Raw genomic sequence first — 23,063 nt, 5'->3', positions numbered from 1 at the left:
CACTCGCCCCGCCCCTGAGCTCCGGGAATGCTGGGTTGTTTACATTACAGTCACACGGGTCAGCGTTGTGGTGATGAGGGGGGCCTAGTAGTGGAGAGTCTGTCCGAAAACACGTACACATCTCGCCTGGCTGTGCGGCACAGGCGCTCTCTGCGAGACAACTTTCCAGCTCAGTGACGGTGCCACGCAGGAACAGAGGCCCACCGAGTCCACTTCTCGCAGCGACCTTGGAAAGAAAGGGAAAGGCAAAACAAAGATAACCGCCATAACCATCAGGAAAAAGCCTCAGCGTGAAGAAGGAATAGCTTAGCAACTGTCTCCCACTTCCTGGTAAGAACTGACACGGCGTTAGCTGACAGTGAACTTTTTGAAACTCAACTACTGCTAATGAACTCCTCGTAAGCTGTTGCCCTTTAAGCTTTAACTTCTTCGGAAAGTGACAGAAAAAGTTTGTAGTAGTCACCAGTTGCCCTTCAGACACAAGTTTGTCACTCATTTGAAGAGGTTTTTCGAAGTTCGCTAGCTAGGCTAGCTTGTTAGCTTCCTAGCATGTCGCTTTGCGGACTTTATCTTTATAAAACCGGACAGTCGAAGGTGTCAGTAAACGCTTCCAGCTGCTTTGTAACGTTTATATTACAATGTGCGCAAAACGGGTTTGTGCTAAAGTGCTAAAGCGGCTAATGCGGTGCCAACATGACAGTGGACACTTGTTGCTACAATGTTACAGTCATGTTACACGTACTACACAACAGCTTTCAAACAGTAGTAATCACACACAGTGATGTAGAAGAACACGACTGTCTTTACAGAGTTTCTTTACATCCTTGATTGTCAGTAGTTTATGATGTGAAGGTGTTTTTCATGTCAAAGGCTTATTTTGTATAATGTGTCAATAGTGATGTGTTACGTGTCTGTCAACGTCGCTTACTATACGTGAAGTCTCAGCTGTGGAGGAATTCCTAGTCGAGTAGTATAACATCCATGAATTTATTTATTTATTTAGGACAGTGCATGTTAATGAACATAAATGTAAAAAAAAAAATTACATGAATGTAAACATACCAGATTATAGCCAAGGGCTAATTTCCATCTGTTGTCCTTAAGCATAAAAAATAGACATAATAATTCATAAAAATTCATCATTCATTCATAATAAAAACTCCATCACCAAACTTACACATACACACCATTCTGTTCCCAAATAAAACATTAAAACTATACAACTCATACATGATCACCATGAACATGACTGCAGCGGGGCCAAGGGTTGGATATGGAGTGGGTGCCTTTCATGAACCTCTGCTTGGCACCCATGCTCTGTAAATGTAAACGCAGTAGTTTACATACGTCCATACTGTAATTTTCCCCTGGATGGAATTTTTTTTAATGTGTGACAACCAAGAGACATTTTGATAGAAAAAAAAATTGAAATCAAGTAAATAATTTTGAGGTTTGGACTGTTGGTCTCACATTCAATAACAATGTGTTCTGATGTTTTATAGATCAAAATCTAAATTGATTTGTCTTAGAATTAAATTAAATTAATAAATTTAATAAAAAATGAAAAATTTGAAGTGAATCTGCTTTAGTTTAGTTTCTTTTAGTTGTCATATGTGGGCTTGTGTTATTAAACTCAAGCCAAAGTAGCTGTCAGACAAATTGCAAATATGTTATAATATGGAAGTTCAAAAAACAAACCCACCTCTGCATTTTCTTTTTTTTTAATCTAGGAAAACATGTAAAGGCGTATTACAAAACACTTGTTTCTTAACCTTTTAGTAATTTTTGGGAAAGCCATACGTGCTTCCAGCTGTCTTTTTGTTCCATGCTGCCAAACACAATAAAAACTATACACTTGGTAGACGAGGTTTATTTGGAAGAGAGCTGCTAGTCGTTACAAAGAAGTAATTTATTCAAATAAAAAATAAATCGGAGATCAGGCCTTTCTCGTTTTACTTCCTTTGTTGTGAGTCACAGTAATTACTGCAAAACCTTTACACACTCATGGCGTCCACAGTTTTGTTGGAACTTTGTAATTTCTCATCTTTAATTTTGAACGTAATAATATTAAAAATACAAATTATAATAATAATGGCATGAGTAGAAAAACAAGTTGGGGGAAAAAAGGAGTGAATACAAGCCAAAGGCACAACAAACAAAACAAATACCACCAGATTTCCCTGCACAGGTATGTGGGCGGCTTCATCTCCGCTAAGCCTAATCATCTCGGGGTCAGATGTAGGTTGAAAGCAGTATCCCGTGCCACGTTGCTGTCGCTGCCTATCACAGCCAAATATTTCAGGCGTCGTACTATCACGTTTGGCTACGCTGCAGAGAGATGATTCAAACCAGAGTTAGTGGGAGCTGACATACCTTGTTGACCCAATTATTACTCACTTCTCTGTTGCCACATCCGATTATCGTCAGACAACAGGCTCGAGTCTGCCAGCGTCATCAGGTGATTGAGATGAACACTGGCTGGCTCTGTGAAGTTGACTATCAAGGAATGTGTCATGAACCGGATGATCAGAAAATGGCTGCCAAATGTTTGCATCAGTCTCTGTGATGAGGGATTTCTGCCAGTAACATCCCACTTTGAATGTGAGCTGATGAGAGGGGGATTACTTTTGACAGGCTCTGGCAAAAATCGGCTGTTTAGCCCCTTTCTGTTGTTTGGATTTATTAAAAGTGTTACTGAATGGCAGCTCGGGGGAAGTGGAAACTGAAAATTGTTCATATTAGAAATTAATTAAGTCATTATTTATTGTAAGAGGCACTGACGATGCCATAAATTGAAGAAAAAGTTTTGTTTTAGAAGCACAGACATGGATATTTGATGGCGCCCGGGGTCCCATGCATACACATTGTCTGATAGCAGCACGACCTTCAGAGCGAGGACTGAAATGCCATTCATCGGTGTGGAGAAATGTGCAGCACTGCAGCGGTGATTTAGCACAGTGGAATTTACCAAATAGCTCAATCTTGTGTGAGTTTCCTGTTTTAGCCCTGAAGCCGCCCCCCCCCCCCCCCCCTCCTGGATTAAAGATCAGATGAGACATTTGTCATCTGACCACTTTTAACAGTCATCTTGCCTTTGGGTTTTCACAGAGAACAAAAAAACGTTGGCTCTTTTCTTTGCTTTCACAGAGCATATTTGAAGGAAGATGCTTCCCGAGGCCATTTCGAGCTACATTAAACGCTGTCTTTTGCATGATGTCAAAGACCTTGGCCGAGCATTGTGCAGAAAAAAAACTGGCAAAAGTAGCAGATCACTGTATAGGTTTCTCTGTTGTTCAGATTTTGAGATTATTTGCACATAAAAAATAGAAATATAATATAGTAGCTAATATTAAAAAAAAAAGAGCATTTCAGTGTTGAGTCTTTTATTTCCAGGCTTGGAGTTTAAAATAGGTTCTTTGGCAGTGAGAGTGGGATGTGTGAGCAAGCTTCACACTCCTTAAATTGCCTGCTCGTCAATATTTTTCATATCCATCTCCCCTCTTTGTTATCAGGGGTCGCTGATGTTTCAAGTATTCAAATATCCTTGGTGGATGCCTCGCAGCTCCTTACGTCACGGGAAAGTTCTCAATTTCACTGAAGCCTTTTCTCATTGGGTTGTGTAGTGCTCTGGGGGAAACCCACTACAAAGACATGCAAACACAAAATTACTGACCTAGGACCTCATTCAAAGTTTCTGAAATGCTTTCAGTGCCCGTGGGTCAGCTAATGCTAGGACCGTGGAGTATCATTGAAATGAGAGGAAGGGTTGATTCACATCTTTGCTGTTCTCTTTTTTTAAACAGTCTCTGAAACGCTTTATGAAAGAACTGTGTTTTTATATAATCGCTCTATTAAAGTAATTAAGTAACTAAATGATGCAATTATGCAAAGGTTTTTTCAGTGTACGTCGAGAAAGTTAAACAAGACCTGTTTTAAAATAATGTTCATGTGCACAGCAGACAGAGCTTTAAATGAAGACTGAATAATTTCAGCACAGTTAGCAGTTTTGATTTGGAAATTGCTTTTTAATAAAGCTGCTGCAGGAGGTAAGCGTGGCTCACGCTGCACACTCGCTTTCGTTTTGCACAGTTTTGCCAAATTAAGTAAGTTGTGCAGGATCAGAAACTGACAGCACGTTTGCATTTTAACACTCTGTGTAGATGTTGGTAGACTAGCTGCTCATGCAGATACTGCAGATGTTAAGTAGATGAACAGGTGTTTTCACAATGTATATTAGCTGGTTATCTATACACCTATATATATTGCAGTAGTCATATACAGTGCATTATTGCATTAATACTCATTTGTTTTACAATACCCCCAAATTGCAAGCATAGTAAAATCCACTATTGATCAGGGCTTAGCCTGCAGGTTAAGTCAGTGTACGACTGAAGTACCGAAGCCATCTCGGCATATTGTGAACTGTGCTGTAAAGATGGTTCTCCAGCAGCACCGTCGGATTTTTATCGGTGATCACTCTGCAGTCGTCCCCTCTCCCTCTCTATCGCTTTTGATTATCCACACACAAAAATAAAAAATCCCTCAGGATACAAATTCACTTTCACAGAATAATTACAAGATGCTATATGCCACAGTAAACAGCACATCAGTGACAGTGACAGTATGCATTTGTCATGAGATGAGACAAAAGCAGAATGAATTTGCACTTATGAACAGAAAGAGAGGAGGCTTTTTGTGTGTGTTGCATGCTGAGTGTGCTATGGGCATTTGTTCCAACCTCACCACAAATAAGCCTTAATGTTTCACACGGGATTTGCTGCCGAAGAGAGGAAATTTGTATTAGAACATTTTGTTTTGACAGATTGTCTGTTTTACCCTTCCCCTTTTTAGTGTGAAAATCTGGGGACATTTTTCGCTCTCTCTTGCAGTCTTTGTTCTTTTTTTACAGTTAGTTTTTTTCCATTTCTAGTGACGTCAGAGATAAAACTGCAGGATTCATTTTAGGGAACTTTTTTTTTTTTTTGTCGTTGTGATCAACCATAAAATAGATGATTTGCAGTGTGTTCACTGCTCCAAAGGAAAGGAAGTAAATGCCCCATTCAAATGCTGATACTACCCCATTACCATGATATCGTCAGAGCAGCAAGGAAAAGGAAATTGCTGTGACCCGTTGCTCTCTGGGTCAGAAATAGGGCTGTTGGATATAACGATATAGATCGGATGACGATATGAAAACGTCTGTTTGTTTCGTGGTGTCGCAAAATAAGCTGTTTACGTCAATAATTTTTCATCGTTTTGATCGTCACTGTAGAATTTCTCTCTTGTATTTAACCCTTTAAAACCGATCAGAGCAGCACGCTCTGTTTTGCGTAACTATTTTTAAATCCCGGTAGCTCTGCAACCACGTGAGCTAGCGCAATAATTTTTTTGCATATGAAACTGGAGGAGTTGTACTTACATCTTATGCCATCAGCTTGTCCTCGGTCACAGTTTCCTTCCACATATAGCTTTGCAAAAACTGCATAAAAAGCACTTGCAGCAACAAAAACATAATATTCCAGAAACACGCTTTGCCGATCCGATCAGCTGTTCATAACACTTCCTATGTTGAAATAGACGTCAGCGCAAACTATCGCATGTCCGCCATGACCTGCCCGAAACCGGAAGTGACGTCATTTTCGCGGAAATGTAGTTTTTTACCATCAGGGCCTCATGAGCCTATACTGGTGTTTTTAAAAGTTATCTTTGACTTTATGACTTTCTGTGTCATTTCTGGGATGCTTAGGACTCATATTGCACTGCTGGAAATAGTTTATTTTGATGCATATGCTGCTTTTTTTGCAAATTTGCATTATTATATTTATTTTTGTTTTTCCTGCAGTATATAAAAATTGGTGTATTTCAAAAATAAAACTTTAAAGACACTCAAAATTAATTAAAACTATTTTGTGCAACTTTTTTGTATTTACAGTTTTGAGGGATAAGCCTCTTAAATTTCTCTAACTAGAAATATATGTTAAAAAAGCAAAAACGATTTTCAATTTTTTTGTAGTTTATTGCACTTTTTTGCAATTTATGTAATTACTATGCACTTAATGCAGACATATTATTAAAATTTGGGCTGTAATGGTTGTATTGATGTATAGCAACTTGAAATGCTCCCAAAAATGGCTCCACAGCAGGTTAAAATATAATATAACCTCTGGCGGACTTGGTTCTATGGTCGGTCTTAAAGGGTTAATATCACCACACTACGGACGGACAGGTATATGTTTTATGCGTTGTTGTTAGCAACAACGACGGTAACACCATCGCGTGTCCGCTTGTTTATTTTCCACATAAACCTTTCACAATAAAGCTCAAGATCCTGTTGAGATTTTTCAAAATAAACGGAGTCACATGAAATAGTATGCAGAGTGTTTATGTATGAGAAACAAAAAAAGAGCCGTCAGGTGCAAAAACCTTAGTACAGTCTTTTCCCCGCAGCACGCCGAGTAATAAATGCTCACAAACTCCAGGTACACGACGCCCAGCTGAAAACACTTCACGCAAGTCGAGTTGTTCGAGTTTGACAGAATTTACAGAAAATGTAAAATTTAGCGATTATATATCGTTGTTGGGACGATAAATGTCTGATATGAGATTTTGGTCATATGGCACAGCCCTATTTTAGAAATGTGTCCCTGTGCTCTGTTAGAACGCTGGAACCACCATCAAAGTATTTCTAATGAGCCGAGTTGTGTACAAACGTCTATAAAGCTGTTATATTATTTACAACTTGTAACGTAATGTATGCTTATTTTATCATGGTCAGGTGGTACTTGTTGAAAATATAGACTTGTAATAATTAGGTATAGATAAATATAGGTAGGTGACAGAAATCACTTGGGTCGTAGCTAAAATGAAGAAAGGGTAAAACCATACTCTTTTATTTGAATCCCTGTTACACGACGCTTCATTTACATGTGGGAGACATCTTTCTTCTGCCCCTCCTCCCTCTGTGTTTGTACCCTGACTCAGTCCTCTGTGGTCTCCCTGGTCTCTCGGTTTGGCTCGGGGCTTAGAGGCTGTGGTCAGTGCCTGAGGGCATCGAGAAGGAAGAGGAGTCGGAATGAAAAGGTCCTCTTAACTCCTGCTGCCAAAACTGCCCTCAAGCCCCTTTGTCTCACTCTCTTTCCACTTCCACATCACCCATTTCTTCGATTTGTCCCATATTACTGCTTCTCATTTCAGACGCTCTCCCTGACCTTGGCTTCTGTGACTCCTAAGCCTCTTCCGTTAATCCTCATCAAGTCGCGGGCGTCCGAACATGATGGTTTGATGGCTTTTCATAGTATTTACTCTGAGCCTGTTGCTAGTTATTATTTTAATAACACCATTTGAGAGGATTTGTTATCCATTCATTTATCACATGAGTCTCTCACAATGAGGAGAGACTCATGTGATAAATGAATGGATAACAAATCATAGCTTAATATTAGGGGTGCAACGATACACAACATTCACGGTTTGATATTTTTTGATACAAAAAAAATGTTCATGCCTTTTTAATTTGTCATTTATTAAAATTATAAATATATATTTTAACTCAAACGTACAGTTTTTAAATTTAATGTTGCTGAAACAACAAAGTAATAAAAAATAAATCTATCTGATGGAGAAATCCCTCATCTTTGGAAAAGAGAGTTTATTCCAGAGAAATGTCTCTTTCCAAAATAAAAGCTCTACTATACGCTTCTTCTGGGCTATATTCTCAGCAGCATATTAAACATATCAGGTCCCCATAAGGAGAATCATGTGCTAACGGCTGTCTAAATGACTCGGGTAAAGTTTGTAGCATGCGTGCTTGTTGTTTTTGTCTGCTTCCACTTGTCTTTGCACTAGGATGATGTCGGAGTAAATGTGCAGTCATATTCGTTGTGTTCCCACTAGTGCTGTCAGCGTTAATCTGAAATGACGTTAACGCCACAACACGGCAAATCTCCGTTAACGAGCTACCGCGGATCGCCCCGTGCGTGGGGCTGGACGGCCAACACGTTAACGAGCTAACTGCGCTAACGCATTAGTTCCCACCCATGTAATTGAGCATTGCGTGGCACATCCGACATACTGTTTTACTTTAGTCCATGACGCGCTTACCTTCAGGGTCATACGTCACATGAAGACCAAAATAGTTCCAAACGGCAGATCTGAATGAGGGTGGGGGAGGTTCAATTTGCCATGTTGCAACGAGCTTAGCTTCTGTCTTGCTAGCTTGCGATCAGTAGATCTGCGCTCGACAGTGCAGCCTAGGCGGAGTATTCGAACACAGATCCACTGAGCGCTCCACACAGACAGCATCGTCAGAAGAAAAGTTGATAAAATAAATAAAAAAAATTTTGTATTGTTCATACATATGCGTACCGAACTGAAAGCACTGTATCGAACGGTTCAATACCGATACGAGTATTGTTGCACCCCTACTTAATACTGGTGTTCGGTTGGTCAAAGTCAAGGTAATTTTTTTATAAAGGAGCAGTTTTGTGGCTTCAGTGAGATTAATCTGAGCAGAGTGAGACCGTGAGACAAAGTCTGGAAGTGAGTTTTTGCACCAAGATAGTTTTTTTTTTCTTGCTCAAAGAGTTTTTATGGCATTCTTCAAAACAACTGTGGCTTTGAGTTTGTTGAGCAACTCGAGATACAGGAAAGATACAAAGTTACAATGTTTGACGTGGCCCTGTGTAACGGCGTGCTGTCAGACGTGTGACATGTTGACAAATGTTAGCGGGTCTGACTTGGTGCAGACAATCGACTCAGCCGCACATTCAGACATGATCGAGTGCACACACAGAGACCCTGCTCTTAATGACGGTGAGAAGTACACATTTAAAAGCATGGTGGTTTCTCTTCATGAGGGTTGTTAAACCACAACAAGTCCGGTGCGTTTATCCTCCCCTCAAAAAGCAACCTGATTCGCAGGCATGTCTGAGTAAAGCTAACCTCTGTCAGGATGTTGTCACTTTAACAGACTGATTAAGCCAGCAGTGCTACACATCTTAACTGGAAAGGTCTCAACTCTGTCCTCTTGTTCTTGCTTTACCTCTCCTGGGAGTCCTTTCTACCTGGGGCCTCGCCTCAGTCTCCTCCTTCCTGCCCTGCCTGGCCCACAGTCTGGGAGGCTCGCAGCCTGACTCCCTCAGAGCAGCAGGAAGCTGTAGCAGCAGGAGTTAGGCCTGCGTGGCACTGCCGGCTGGCTCTGTCAGAAGTCCTGCCAAGTCAAGGATGAGAGACCTTTGCCAGTGTGGTGTTGGGGCATCAAATAAAATATTTTACAGATGTCTGATGGCAGACGTCGGGAGACAGCAGAGGCTTACTCAGGCCTAGAGTACGGGGTCTTTAAAGTACAAATGATGAGTGTTAATGTATATGTGTTTAGTATTTATGATAAAGAATATGTGTTTACTTATAAATGAAGGAAAAGGCTGAATAAAGTGGTCCCCGTAGGTAGAGACTATCAGGAAGTAGGCGTGTGGCAGGAGGAGGGAGGTAACGTGATCTGATTTTTGGTTTGGCTGCAAACAGAGTGATTGATTTGGTTTGGTTATGTTTGAAGAAGAGGAGAATCCGATGCTGCTGAACTGTGAGCGCTTGGCTGGGTTCCCAAGCAGTTCTGGCTTGACAGTTTAACAGTGAATATTTAACATTGCACCACACTGCGAGGCTTGGCTGTAAACAGCAGCCAGCAAGCAGCATAGCAGGAAAAGCTTGCGTGACGCTGGGCCTTGGTTGTGAAGCCCACCTTAAAACAACACACAAGCAGAAAGCTCATCTTGAAGTTGTGATTTTAGAAAAAGGCAGATGGCATGGGCTGGTGGTGTCAAACTGTAAAAAACCCCCACCAGGATACCCTGATGAAAGCAGCTCCCGCGTGCTTTGAACAGCGAGTCTGTCATGGTTGGTGTCTGCTGTGTGGCTCCAGGTCAAACTGTGATACGCAACTCCTGGAATTTGCGCTTTTTAAGTTTTTTTTTATGTTCAAATCATCTGAGGGAGGAAAAAAACAGGTGGGAAAAACAGGAAGTCTCATTAATATTAATATTGTAATGTGTGAAAGAAAGAGGCAGGAAAGACCTATCTGATTTAGCTGCTTTCAACCCCTGTTGGGGATCTTCTCTCTTTCCATCTCTCCCTTTTTTCCCCTCTTGCTTCAGTCTTTCTATGCAAATATCGGTAACTGACATTTTCATTTTCTGAATATTGTCAACTCTATTCTGATATAAATAAACCCGACTTTGGTAAAGTATCAGATATACTTCATGCGAAAGAGTGAAAGATTGTGCCAGGTCTGCTAAACACCTACGCAATTTATACTTTTAGCTTGCTAACAAAGCTTGATTGCATTAGCAGCCCAGATGTCGCACCCATCTTTTATGTACTGTATTTTTAAGACCATAAGCTGCATTAAGCAAACCTCGTATTGTGGATGAATTATCTCAGTTGTTCTCCTGACTGAAGTTTGGTCCGTTTACAGCATCCTGCCATGCGATTGCATTTGTCTCTAACCATCAGGAACCCTCACATTAACTTTTATCGAGTGGAAAAAAGTTAGTGTTCATCCTCCAGCTTCACTGTGTTTATGCTAACATAGCTGTGTCGCTAGTGATCACGTAGCACATCATTATATACCAGCTAGCCCAACTTCAGTAACCCTACAAACGTCACTGCTGTTTAGTTTTCTGTCTTCATTTATGTTGGAAGTGATAGCAGAGCTGTACGTTTGGATTTTTCAGAAACCTCTCAGTCAGAACATGCTATATGATGTTTAGGTGGAAGCTAGCGAGCTAACTTCCTGCTAACTTCCTGCTAACTTCTAACTAAATTTAATACATTATGTTTTGGATGCCTGGATGTTAAACTTAATTGTTACACCTGGTAAAGCAGCAACGCTGATCATTTTATTAAAGATGAAAGAATTTAGACAGTTTTTAACTCTCAGTGATGCCGCAGTGTTCGTTTGTTTTTGGGACCTGAACCTGACAGAGTTTAGGACCCAGATGCTCCAACAATCCATCAAGCGTTGCAGCTTTGTAGCTTAGCAAAGTTGTAAAATCGGGTCGAGGTCAGTAAGCACAACCAGAATTCATACATAAGGCACACTGTCGATTTTTGAGAAAATTAAAGGATTTTAAGTGCGCCTTATAGTAGGGTTGTTCGATATAACGATATGTATCGGATGACGATATAAAAACATATCGTTTCATTTTACGCTATCGTTTGCTTCGTGGTGTCGCAAAATAAACTGTTTACCGCAATATTTTTTCATGGTTTTGATGGTCACTGTAGTGGTTATATTCATTTATTAAAGTTCTCTCTTTCTCTTATATTTAATATAACCACACTACAGACGGACAAGCGCCTGTTTTTATGCGTTGTTGTTAGCAACAACGACGGTAACAGCATCGCGTGTCCGCTTGTTTATGTTCCACATAAACCTTTCACAATAAAGCTCAAGATCCTGTTCCAATCTAATGTTAAAGTGACCAGAGTGATGTCTGAAAGACCTCCAGACCTGGAGCTGTGTGCCTGTGGTTGTGTTTGTGCAGTTAACATACATGAATGAAAGCACTCACAGTAAATTTGATAATAATTTGAAATGTCAGAATAAAGTGACCTTTGTCAGCCTTTGTGTAACTGTCATCCTGGACAGGACCACGAGGTGATGCTCATCAAATAATCCCGAAATACGCACATGCGCTCAGTTTTAGAAACGTTAAAGATCACATTACATATATTTATGTTGCAGTGTGATAGGACGCAGCTCTACTGGCTAGTAATTAATGTTGAGTGGAATCCCAAACAATTCTTATAAATGAAACAAAACAACAGGAATTCCTAATTTAATCTCCACACAGTGGTATCGTGTGCAACAGTTCATAACTCCTGCGTGTGACGCTCGGTGTGAAAAGTAATCGGATACATTTGTTGCATGAAGATGAGTCGAGGGCATTTTGATTCAGCTGTCATTCTGTTAAGCTCCGCTTGGCTTTGATTTCCAGAAATGAGGCTGATTTGTGGAGTTTTACAGATGCTGGGTAAATATAGGGCACAGTCCAGCCTCCGTGTGAGGGATGGTGGAACAGGTCTGACATCTCTCATGAACTGAAAAGGGAAATCCCTTCAGGCACAGACTACAGAGGAGGGATAAGGGAGGAGGGCGAGAACGGAGAGAGGTGCGACCCCTTAGGGGTAACGGTATTCTCCGATCGTCAGATCCTTACACATACTCGCATACAGCGATGCTCTGTCGGCGTGCCAGGTAATGCGCTCATGCAAAGAAGGACGAGTGCCTTAGGAATAAAAATAAACATCGAAATGTTTGTGTGTGTAGTTATGCTTCTGTGCATGTTTTATTCTCATGTGCAAGTTTATGTTTTTATATGATATCGGGACCAAAATTGGGAGTTTTTGCCGACTACAGTCGGTGTACTGCAGCCTGCTCACAACATGGACAAATGGCGTTACCAGGCTTGTTTTACTTGATTGCATTGCTGCATTAAAAAAAGGACAGAACTAGGGCTGCCACAAACAATTATTTTGATAGTCGACTAGTCACCAATTATTTTTGCGATTAGTCGACTAATCAGATCATCATCCATTGGACGTAAAACGTACAGCTTATTGCACCAGCAGCATCTGCTCTTATATAACTATCATTAGCTTACAGCTTTAAGTGTTTAAGGTCTGTGCTAACTAAAAATAAAGACAAGATGATAGTTTATTAAATTTTAATGAAATTTGCAGATTGTTTCGGTGAAGTTTAATAAACTCCTTGCTATCTAAAATATAACAGGACACCGGAGTAAATTCTCGAGCATCTCACACTTCTGATAATCAGCTGTCTGCTTGATGTTTATTCAGCTGTGTAAGAACTATAACTTTAATCTCAGCCAAACCGATTTACTCAGGAACAAATAAAATACTGAAAAAAGCCAAACAATAACATTTTTAAGTTATCTAAGTGACTTATATATCATGTTTAACCTGAGTAGTGAAAGACGGCGGTGGGTTTGAAAACGATTTGCGGGAGTCCGGTGTTCTCACGGCTCTAGTTAGCCTAGCCCCCGGCTAGCTATCGAGCTAGTGGGTAACAGACGTCTCCGAAAACGTCGGAGCGCTTTTGAAAATATGTGGTGTCTTGATAAACTGAGCAGATATTTGAGGTTTACACAGCTACATTCTCGCCTGAAAATATGTTAAATGTTTATTTTGTGACCCAGAAAGAATAATAAGAGTAACATTAAAACTAACTAGCTGCCGCCATTGTTGGAAATTGAGCTGGGCTGCGCTATGAATTCTGGGACACAGCTTCTTCTTCTTCTTCGGGGTTTAACGGCAGCTGGCATCCTTGTACATGCAGTGCTGCCATCTTCTGTTTCAGTCCGTTATTACACTCTTAAATCCTACTACTTATTCCTGCGTCTTTTGTGATCTTACAAAGCTTCAAACGACGCGTCGACTATTAAATCAGTCGTTGACGATTTTGATAGTCGACTAATCGTGACTAGTCGACTAATCGTGGCAGCCCTAGACAGAACATACATGTCTTCCCTAAAATACTTGCATGTAATGGAGAAGTTGTGAGGAGAGAAATGAAACAGGGCTCGCAAAATCGCCTGTCGGGCTATATGATGGCCCGACGGGTCAGATAGATTTTGGTCGCCCAACCGGAGATATCACTAGCCCCGGGACGTATTTTATTTTGAGATATACCCGGGCAGAAATGTGGTGCTGCTTTTATATAGTTTGATTTATTCAGATTTATTTTCTGTGCCAACTTGTTGACACGGCTGCGACCGAGTTAAACCTGGTTTTCTAACTGCAGCCCCGTTTTTAATCATCTCACAGTCTACAATCGTCATATTCAGAATCTGTTGAGCTGGTAGAAGCAGCTTCAGCTTAAAGAGTCGCCCTCCCTGGCAGCTTGATAACAAAGCACTCACATGCTGGTGAAGCAACAGAGCAGTATTTGACCTCTGATTGAGGAGCAGCGCTCTGGATCTGGTTAAAGATCGCAGAAGCCACCGCAGAAGCCGCAGCGGGCTGAACCGCAGCCAGACCAAAGCTTGATTTTTGTGGAGCCGTGTTTCCTTGGGCCCACTGTTACTGCACGCTCGGTGTAGGCTTCCAGCTTCATATTCATTCTCTTTTTTTTTCTGCGTCTGTTTGCACGAGATTACGTTTATGACATTAATGTGTTGAGTGAACCACAGTTTGTGTTTGTGCGTCTCTTTCTTTCCTCATCGAGCGCCAGGGTTGAGTAAAGGTTGTTGTGGGTTCAGGGTCTTAGATGTTTCCATTACAAACTGTGGAGAACAGATGCTGGTGCAGAGCATGGAAGAAGGCCTGGGCCCAGAAAAGTCCCAAACATGAGCTCTTAGCAGTCAACTATGTAATGAGACATGCCTGGGAACTGCTCCTCTCACGTTACTAATGATTTGGACATCTTGTGCTTGTCATTTCCTCTTAGACAAACTTCTTTGCTTACACAGGGTAACTGCATCAAACTATGCAAGTGAAAGGGAAAAAGCCTGCGTTGAGGGAATAAGAGAGGCTGCTGGTTTTTGTATGATGGGCAAAGTGGACTCCAGATGTTTTCTGCTAAAGTTTAGTTCTTAGGAAAACGACGACAGCCCCCATCTCCAGCTCAGAGTCGTGCCTTGTCATCTAAGAACCAGACAGTGGCAGACTAAAAGGTAAAGATCATTTTATTATTTGGTCACATGGCTGTTCAGACACGTTAAATATGATTTAGGGCCACTGCTCACTGATGCTGAACCAAACTGCATCTTTGTAAAACGGATTAAGGGACAGGACTGTTTCAGCTGTTTTATTGTAAGTGCTAGAAGCTGAAAGTTTAATGAACATAAAGCGCGAAAGAAGCTTTTTATTACGTTGCTGTTTCTCGTGTTGTGCTTGATTAAGAGCTTCGGCCAAAGGAAACACAGCGAGGAACACTCGACTCTGTCAAAGCTATTTTATTAAAACCAGTATATTTGCCAGTTCTATTGATTGTGATCATCTTCGGCTCAAACGACTCAAAAAACAAATGAGATGGGCCTAAGCAGGGTTTAAGCCTTTATTTGATAAAGTTGTGCACAGTTTCCATTGGCGTGAGTTTTATTCGTTAATGCAGGGTGCACTAAAAGGAAGTGATAAACACATAATCCTGAGTAATTGGTCCCATCGATTCTTGTGATTTAGCACATAGCAGTAGTTAGCACGGTGTTCCCTTGTTTAATTTTTATTTTAAGTCCCTCGTTTGCCCCCGTTGTGTTTTCATTTCTTTATTTTTTAATGTCGGCCCCGTGGTCTGGCAGACAAACACAGCCACAGCCCCGTGGAACAGAATGTCGCATCCAATATCCTGGTGCCAGAGGTGATGCAGCTAATTTGGTGGTCAGTCAGTGACATGGCTAACAAACAAAGCCCTCGTTGGTCCTGGAGGGCAGGAAGCTCTGCTCGGCTGCGCAATACTCTGTTCTTCATTGTGAAAGACCAGGAGTTGTTGCCACAAGGGACTAATGCAGCCTAAAGCTTTGGGATCTTCACCTTACTGCGGTCTGCAACTCTGGGTGTGGATATTTTGGTGCTTTTAAAAACAACAAATCTGTCCTCCATCCATTGTTTCATGGATTAAATGCTTTTTGCATTTCTAATAATATACATGTGAGATTATGGAGTCAGGTTTGATATGCAAATTTAAAAAGTTAATGATATTCAGATTAGTCAGTGTCGCTTATAAAAACAAATCTTGATGTTGTGTTACATAAAGCAAGTTTTGATACGTGCACAGCCCCGCCCCCTGCGGTGACCCAAGTCACATGTTAACCTACTGTTTAAATTACACTAATTAATGGAAACTAAACTGTAAGACATTTTTATTTAGACATTTATTTCTGACTCCTTTGAGGAAACACGGTCATTTTACTTTCCTCTGGTCACTTTGTGAGACTTTTGCATTTTAGTTCAGATCCAGTCTCACAATGGCATTAACTCAGCAGTAGGGCTGCCACGATTAGTCGACTATCAAAATCATCGACGACTGATTTAATAGTCGACGCGTCGTTTGAAGCTTTGTAAGATCACAAAAGACGCAGGAATAAGTAGTAGGATTTAAGAGTGTAATAACGGACTGAAACAGAAGATGGCAGCACTGCATGTACAAGGATGCCAGCTGCCGTTAAACCCCGAAGAAGAAGAAGCTGTGTCCCAGAATTCATAGCGCAGCCCAGCTCAGTTTCCAACAATGGCAGCAGCTAGTTAGCTTTAATATTACTCTTATTATTCTTTCTGGATCACAAAATAAACGTTTAACATATTTTCAGGCGAGAATGTAGCTGTGTAAACCTCAAATATCTGCTCAGTTTATCAAGACACCACATATTTTCAAAAGCGCTCCGACGTTTTCGGAGACGTCTGTTAGCCACTAGCTCGATAGCTAGCCGGGGGCTAGGCTAACTAGAGCCGTGAGAACACCGGACTCCCGGCTAATCGTTTTCAAACCCACCACCGTCTTTCGCTACTCAGGTTAAACATGATATATAAGTCACTTAGATAACTTAAAATGTTATTGTTTGGCTTTTTTTAGTATTTTATTTGTTCCTGAGTAAATCGGTTTGGCTGAGATTAAAGTTATAGTTTTTACACAGCTGAATAAACCTCAAGCAGACAGCTGATTATCAGAAGTGTGAGATGCTCGAGAATTTACTCCGGTGTCCTGTTATATTTTAGATAGCAAGGAGTTTATTAAACTTCACCGAAACAATCTGCAAATTTCATTAAAATTTAATAAACTATCATCTTGTCTTTATTTTTAGTTAGCACAGACCTTAAACACTTAAAGCTGTAAGCTAATGATAGTTATATAAGAGCAGATGCTGCTGGTGCAATAAGCTGTAGTTTTACGTCCAATGGATGATGATCTGATTAGTCGACTAATCGCAAAAATAATCGGTGACTAGTCGACTATCAAAATAATCGTTTGTGGCAGCCCTACTCAGCAGTTGAGGCGACGTTAAAAAACACGGCGTAACTTCCTGGTGGTAAAGAGCCGTGTCCTAAAATATGCCGATAACGATTTCTATTGTCTCCGATCCGGCCACATGAGTGTTTTTAACTTTAAACGGGACTCAAAAAGTTATAATTCTCCAATTGTTTACCAGTCACACTTGGAAATATACCCATAATTAGACCGTTCTCGATGCAGCGGTACAAGGGGAAACGCTTGAAGATAGACAAACCAGTCTAAATGAAATCTCTTGATTTCCTTTCACACGTTATGCATTCGGTTTCTAAGTGATTTTAACCGAGGTGTGATGGCGGTGCAGCGTTTTGAAAGGCTGCGAATGTAGTGAGCGTGCGCCTAAACCCCCAGGGTCCCCTGTGCTGAACGCCTGGGGGGTTCTCTCCTTCACACAGCCTGCTCCCTGACACACTGAGCTGGTTCTGAGGGATCACACAGCTGTCTTAAATGCAGCTCTGTTTTTGCATACTTTGCCCACACGGGTTTGTCTTTCTTTACACAGTCAGCAATTTGTCAATATACCTTGTTTATTCTCAGTGATTGACAGTATGAATTGGTTTTACTTTAGAATGGGGGGGGGGCAGTTTCTTTTTCTGTTGGTAGCATGAATGTCTGTCATTCTCCTTTTATCATTGAAATTGGAGTTTATCTTTTACAAGCCTGAGTGGAATGTATTTGTTTTTCAAGTGATTATTAGCATCCTCCTCGGCTGCCGTCTCCGGCTGATGAGACGAGCACATCAAACGGTGCTCTGTGCTAACGAAGCCGTGCAGGCTGGATGGCTGGCTGCCTCCTGCCTCTTACTGTAAGGCACCTGCTGAAGTGACAGACTGGCAACAAAGGGTCCCTCGCCGTCAGTACCGCTGTAGAGTGGGTAGGACAATGGAGCAGAGAGGTGGCCTGGGCTTTTAGCCGCGTGCCAACTCGTGTCCAAAGCACACGGGAGCGACGGAGCAGGAAGGGGAGGAGGTGGGGAGGAGGAGGAGAGCAAGGGACATGGATAAAGAGGAGGAGAGTGGCTGACACCTGCTTGTGCTTGAGCTCTTTCCTCAATGGCGAACATCTTTAGACGGTGGTGGAAAATGAAAACGAGATGCGCGGGTATACAAACGCACAGGTGTGCGTGCGCGGGGAGACACACAAACAGGAAGACAGAGGAGAGTCCCGCGTTGTTAATGGGATTACTGGGTCATGGAGGTGGGATGAAAGTGTGTAAAGCAGAGCGCTGGATTGTGGGGAAATAAATCAGATTAGGCCTCACATGAAGCCCGGCTAACCGTGCTGTGCTATTTACTTCTGCAGTGAAATAATCATGAGGCTATAAAAATCTGAAGGTGAGAAATGTAAAGCGTGACTATAAATAGTTAGCAAGCCGCATTATGGATCACCGGCCTTTGCAGCGTCTCGGCGGACCGACGCGCAGTTCTTCGTCTTAATTTCCTTTTTTAAATATTATTTTTCTGTCCTCGCTCCACCAGTGAGAGGGTGGAGGTTTGTAACAGCATTACAAACGCACCTTTCTACGTATGAAAAATGAGGATTATTATTATTATGGTTGTTATTTATTTATTTTTTCCATCGATGGCTCGTAGATGTGAAGCGGAGCTTAAACCTCCGAGTGCTGTCTGGGGTCGGTGTTGTTGTTTGGGTCTGTTGCCTGACTGACTTCATGCTTTTGTCACCAGATATGAGGAAATGGAAATTTCTAGCATGTAATCTGTTTGGCTGCCTTTTCTCCACAGTTTTCCTTTTATCACACTGTTGATTTTTTCAGGACAATCTAATGTCCTAACTTCATTTTTTTAGTCCATCGAGTCTTGGACCGTCTTACTCGAAGACCTCAAAGCCCGGCTCACACGCTGAGGTATAATTGGTCTTCTACCCCTCTCTGTCTGTCTCTCAGCTCACGGTCCAATGAACACGAGTGCCTGCACATTTGTGCTAATGATTTTGAATAGTGATTAAAATGAATTGGAAAGTGCGCTGCTTCTGTAGTATCTGGACCCCTCCATCATTAGTGGCTCTCTTCCTCTTCTCCTCTTTCTGTGTCATCACTGTTAGTGTAGCGGGGGTTTTGAGAAGAGGTCCGGGGTGGGCTTTCATGAGCGCAGACTCAAAGGTTTCTCCATTTCTTGTAATCATGGACACCACTCTTCCAGCACTTTCGCTGTCGTCTTCTGGCTCCTCAAAGGTGCCTTTGATTCTCTCGCATCGTGCACTCGGGCCGGATAGTGTCACGTTATATTTTTCCTCTTTACCCCCCCAGTCGCTTTCCTCTTCTCCTTAAACCCGAGGTCATCGGTTTGCGTTCGTATTTATTGTCCCGGGATGGAGAGCTGATTGTGCACTCTGCTCTTTGAGACTGCTAAATCTCAGGACCCTTCCCCTTCACTTTTTCCTTCATCCCTCCTCCATCCCAGTTTGCCTTGATCCACCTTTTTATAATCATCTCCCTCCCTTTAGCTCTCTTTGTTTTCGCTGTTCTCCTGTTTTAAATGATTTATGCAGAAAGGAGGAAATGAGGATTAAAGAGGAGCTGAAGCCAGTGCCAGTGTCTGTGGCACACGCCGACTCTTTCAGGACCACGAGCACATCAGGGCTAACAAGCTGCTTTTTTCTGTCTGCTGGCACTTTTCATAGTTTTGCATCTGTCCCTCTCTTTCCTGCACAACCCCGGCTTTATCCCTACTCAGTTTTCCAACTTACACTCAGCTTCTTCCCATTTGAATGAAGATGTGCTTTTTCTTATCAAGGTTGGGAAAGTTGTTGTCAACTATGTTACAGAAGCTTTCTCTCAGCCTTTTGGTAAATGGTTTACATGGTTCATAACTCCTTTTGCACAGTTTTGCACGATTCCTCGAGACGATCAAACTAGGGCTGAGCGATATGGCCTAAAATCCATATTGTGGTATAATTTGAAGCATGTGCAGTAACGATATACATCGCACTATATTATTTTCTTCTGTATATACATGTCAAAATGACTGAGCAGTATAGCATGCCATTTTAAGAACATTTATTGTGCAAAACTTTTCTTAAAAATTTGTAAAATTACAAAACTTTTCAAATCATTTTTAAGATGTAACAGATCTTTTTCCAAACAATGTAACACAAAATTCTTAAATACCAAATAAAAATGAAGATAAATGTGCAAACATGTGGCGGTCTGCCCTGACTAGTATGACGTGTCTGCTTCAGAGCAGCTATTCCTTTTGTTTGTCGTGGAAACGGCATCGTCTGCACATGACTTACAACAACACAATCACTCTTTAAGTATAAGCAGTAATCCAATGTTAACAGCAGGTATTGTAGCCAGTTCATCATCAGTGAACTGTGTTTGTAGTAGGGCTGCCACGATTAGTCGACTAGTCACGATTACGTCGACTATCAAAATCGTCGACGACTGATTTAATAGTCGACGCGTCGTTTGAAGCTTTGTAAGATCACAAAAGACGCAGGAATAAGTAGTAGGATTTAAGAGTGTAATAACGGACTGAAACAGAAGATGGCAGCACTGCATGTACAAGGATGCCAGCTGCCGTTAAACCCCGAAGAAGAAGAAGCTGTGTCCCAGAATTCATAGCGCAGCCCAGCTCAGTTTCCAACAATGGCGGCAGCTAGTTAGTTTTAATATTACTCTTATTATTCTTTCTGGGTCACAAAATAAACGTTTAACATATTTTCAGGCGAGAATGTAGCTGTGTAAACCTCAACTATCTGCTCAGTTTATCAAGACACCACATATTTTCAAAAGCGCTCCGACGTTTTCGGAGACGTCTGTTAGCCACTAGCTCGATAGCTAGCCGGGGGCTAGGCTAACTAGAGCCGTGAGAACACCGGACTCCCGGCTAATCGTTTTCAAACCCACCACCGTCTTTCGCTACTCAGGTTAAACATGATATATAAGTCACTTAGATAACTTAAAATGTTATTGTTTGGCTTTTTTTAGTATTTTATTTGTTCCTGAGTAAATCGGTTTGGCTGAGATTAAAGTTATAGTTTTTACACAGCTGAATAAACCTCAAGCAGACAGCTGATTATCAGAAGTGTGAGATGCTCGAGAATATACTCCGGTGTCCTGTTATATTTTAGATAGCAAGGAGTTTATTAAACTTCACCGAAACAATCTGCAAATTTCATTAAAATTTAATAAACTATCATCTTGTCTTTATTTTTAGTTAGCACAGACCTTAAACACTTAAAGCTGTAAGCTAATGATAGTTATATAAGAGCAGATGCTGCTGGTGCAATAAGCTGTACGTTTTAGTCCAATGGATGATGATCTGATTAGTCGACTAATCGCAAAAATAATCGGTGACTAGTCGACTATCAAAATAATCGTTTGTGGCAGCCCTAGTCCAAAGCTTTTAAAAACCTGAGTGGATTCATTGTTTTTCTCCTGAAATGAACGACCTTCTTCTTGGAGCTGTGTTGATGCCACCAGGCCAATCCATGACTGATAGTGTTCCTGTTTGTCTGCTTGTTTATTTGCTTCTTCTTTCTTTGTCCTGTACAGGTGTGTGTTACTGCACTGCCAACGTGTTTGGGATCATTGTCATGCTGAAGCCTTCCCAATTAAACACCTGCCAGATGGCATTGCATGGTGGATCAAAATTTCCACCATATAATCCCATCTGGTACTTTCTGCGTTGATAATTCCATAAATTTTGACAAGATCCCAACACTACTGGCTGAAATCCTGATTTTCAGTCCAGTTCTTCTGTAATTTAGCAAAGCTTTGCCCTTTCTTCTTGTTTCCTTTCCTTAAGAATGGCTTCATGACAGCTGCATTTCCACTGAAACCTCACTAATGAGTGAAAATTTGTTAAAAACCAGCCAGAGGACAGAGGAAAACTTTGAAAGATATTTAGAAATCTATTGCTCGAGACAAGCGTAGGAATGAAAGAAGCTAAATATAAGAAAACGAGGCGTGGCTCAAGACTATTTCACAGCAGTGGAAAAGCAGGAAACAGGGCTAAAAATGCAAAAAACAAAATCAACAAAAACAAGATTTGAGATGGGAATAAAAAAAAAAAGGCAAATCTGTTGTGCTGGAAGTGTGAGAACAAATAAAACTGTTCAGTCCGCCTCGCTCTGTTTTTCCTTTCTCCTCTTTCATATAATTACCTCGGTGTGATGGGCCCACTGTGAGAACGCTGGGCTGGAGTCTCACATTAGATGGAACGCAGTCAGAAAACAGTGTTTGTTTTCATTGAGTGGTTGGTGGTCTGCGTGGAGACGGTGTTTTCAGTCTTTCGGATGGACTCACGGCGTCTCAGAAACAACATGTTTGTGCACATTTACATTTCATAGACGATCTATAGTGATGAAAATGTTTGTGCAGAAATAATTGTAATAAAGTCAGCCTGACAGGATATCAGTGTAAAAGTCAAACTCTTATTCCAGGCAAACTCCAGTCGTATGTGTCTGCACATTTAGCATAAAATGTCTCTGCTCGTCTGTCCTGTTGTGTATTTGCAGCTGTCTCTCACCAAAGGTCCAAATGTGACTCTGACATGCATCTATGAATAGGTAGGGGATTTAGCTTTTAGCTGTTACCAGAAAGGCAGCCACCATTTCTCACCCGCATGACAGAAATGCAAGCGAGAGCGGCACATCGAGCTTCCGTGTGTTTTGAAAGTCAGGAATTCCCGTCTGTGGTGAGCAACCTTTCGGGGATATCGAGACAGCGAGAGGAACAGTTAAGATGTGTGATGAAAGGGATTTAAGGTCGGCGTGATGAAGCCAGTTGTGTATTTGCGCAGTCACTGTCCTCCTGATCGAGTATGATTTGTTAATTGTGTTGTTTCCTCGTGTGTGTTAATCTAACGTGGCAGTCTTAATTGATCTTGTTAACGTGGGATGTAGGAGGCGAAAGGGCGTCCTCTGATGCCCTGCGGTTATTTTGACACTCAGGCGGTTAGAAACACGATGGTTGGGGAGCGAAGGAAGGGTGCCAGCCTCAATCTGACACAACACGGGGCTGAAGTGCAAAGATTCACGGCAACAGCCGCGAAGGCCGGCCGGGCGGGTGACTCGA

General features: G+C 41.6%; 1 protein-coding gene across 2 annotated transcripts in view; it reads left to right on the top strand.

The window, feature by feature from the left end:
• The first annotated feature begins 63 nt into the window (after positions 1 to 63).
• nek7 (NIMA-related kinase 7) overlaps positions 64 to 23,063 on the top strand; it is a 67,975-nt gene continuing 44,975 nt past the window's right edge. The window contains exons 1-2 of one of the 2 annotated variants that reach the window (XM_085137077.1): positions 64 to 330; positions 14,490 to 14,693. The gene's annotated coding sequence lies outside the window, so the exon portion shown is untranslated. The remainder of the gene's footprint in view (positions 331 to 14,489; positions 14,694 to 23,063) is intronic. The other variant, XM_085137076.1, reaches the window with a different exon arrangement.

This window comes from Neolamprologus multifasciatus, chromosome 17, assembly GCF_963576455.1.
Source record: "Neolamprologus multifasciatus chromosome 17, fNeoMul1.2, whole genome shotgun sequence".
Taxonomy (NCBI): Eukaryota; Metazoa; Chordata; class Actinopteri; order Cichliformes; family Cichlidae; genus Neolamprologus; species Neolamprologus multifasciatus.
Note: the sequence above shows the minus strand (reverse complement) of the source record. Positions and strands in the feature narration are given on the sequence as shown.